Source organism: Belonocnema kinseyi, chromosome 10, assembly GCF_010883055.1.
Source record: "Belonocnema kinseyi isolate 2016_QV_RU_SX_M_011 chromosome 10, B_treatae_v1, whole genome shotgun sequence".
Lineage (NCBI taxonomy): Eukaryota > Metazoa > Arthropoda > Insecta > Hymenoptera > Cynipidae > Belonocnema > Belonocnema kinseyi.
Genome location: NC_046666.1, coordinates 83,264,987 through 83,267,160, shown reverse-complemented (window position 1 = coordinate 83,267,160; position 2,174 = coordinate 83,264,987).

Genomic DNA, 2,174 nt, shown 5'->3' with positions numbered 1-2,174 from the left:
AATTACAGAAAATTTGCTCTAATTATAATCTCGGCGCTCGATCTTGTTAATTTTTTCCTACAGTATTAATAAAGAAAAATTGTATGGAAATTTTTGATATCAAAAAGTTAAAGATAATCACAATTAAAAATTTTAAAATTCGCTTTTTAGGCCTTCATTTTAAGAACATGAATTTTAACGTTAAAATTACTTCATTTTCAGAATATAGCCTTACTGTTTGAATTTTCAGAATTTTCGTTATCAGTTATAGGTTAGGTCAAAAATAACATTCTGGGATTCGAAATTGTTATAACGTGAAAAAGTTTTAACTTAAAATTTAAAAATGCGAAAATACACCATTTTCCATGTTCATTTGCAATCCAGCGAGTCACTTTCTTTAGATTCCTTTGAAAGTCGATCCTTTGCTTTCAGTTTTCTTTTTAAAATATACCTTGAATTCAACGCATTTCAAATTAAATGCTTGCAGCTGCATTTAGATTGAATTATGCAAAGGTTTTTTGTTTTAAATATAAATTAATTAAAACATTTTATTTGTTATTCACAATTGTAATTTATAACTTCTAAAATGGAATAATTGTAGCTCAAACATGAAAAATACGAGGGTGGATCAAATATAAACCGGAATTTTACAAATACTTTTCTTAGCCAATCGCAAGCACTCTCACAGTCTAGGTTCTTGTAATGTAGTGTATTAGGAGTGGGTAAAATGCTTGGTGAGCTGTTTGACTCAGTCAATTCGTTAGTACAGCTATGAGTGAGCAACAGGTTCCAGCGTTCGTTGCACAACGGGTTATAATAAAGTTTTTAACTAAGGAAGGCGTTAAACCGTGCGAAATTTTGACTCGATTGAAGGATCAGTATGGGGATGATACTCTGTCTAAAACTCAAGTGTTTGATTGGGCCAAAAAGTTTAAGAGTGGACGAGAAAGTGTGGAAAATGTGAGTCATAATCGACGTCCAAGATCAAGTGTCTCTGGCGATAACATTGGTGCAGTTCGTGATCTTATTGAAAGTGACAGTCGGTTCACTATTCATGAAATCGCTTTACAGGTCGGCATTAGCTATGGAAGCGCTCAAACAATCATTAAAAATCATCTTGGTTTCAAAAAAATTTGTGCCCGATGGGTCCCGAAGTTATTGAACGAAGATCAAAAAAACATCCGACTGCGAATCAGTAAGAGACATCTGAATCGATTTCAGCGGGAGGGAGAGACTTTTTTGAAGCATATCGTGACATGTGACGAAACATGGGTGCATCATTACACTCCCGAGTCCAAGATGGCGAGTAAAGAATGGCGAAGGAAAGACAAAGCCGGTCATGTGAAAGCCAAAACCCGTCTCTCAGCCGGTAAGGTCCTCGCGACCGTCTTTTTCGACTACAGAGGAGTATTGCTCATTGATTTCCTACATGATCGACGTACGGTTAACGCTGCCTACTACAGCCAGCTGTTGGAGGCAGCAATACGACGGGTGAAACGAAAAAAAAACTGGACGATATGCATTGGGAAACCCTTGAGCATCCTCCATACAGCCCAGATTTGTCACCCTGTGACTATCATTTGTTTGCGCCCATGAAAGATGCACTTGGAGGATTGCGATTTGACAACGATCAGGATGTTGAGGAGTTCGTGCGCAATTGGTTGATGACTCGACCTCAACGTTTCTACGAGCAAGGAATTAACAAGCTTCCAAACCGCTGGAAAAAAATGTATAGAGCGTGAAGGAGACTATGTAGAAAAATAATCAATAGTATATTTGTATTGTTTTATAAATAAATAAATATTAAAAAAGAATTCCGGTTAATATTTGATTCACCCTCGTAATAAACAAATTTCAAATTTAAAGAGGTTCTATCACATATATTGAACTATTAAAACCTCTGATCTTTTTTAAGGTTTTTAAAACTCTTTGAAAAACTTGTTTTGACAATTTTGATTGTAATTTCTTAATAAAAGAATAAGTGCTATTTAGTCTCCAGAACAGTAATTTCAAAAATATTTGAACCCTTAATAGTTGAGACATTTTAAATTTGTAGTCTTCACAGTATATTGAATAATTTCAAATTTAAAGCTATTTAAATACGAGGGTAGTTCAATAAGTCCTTAGAATGACCAACAGATGGCGCGCGAATCGCTCCAAATCATCTGTTTTCAGTCAGCACCACTCCCGACTAG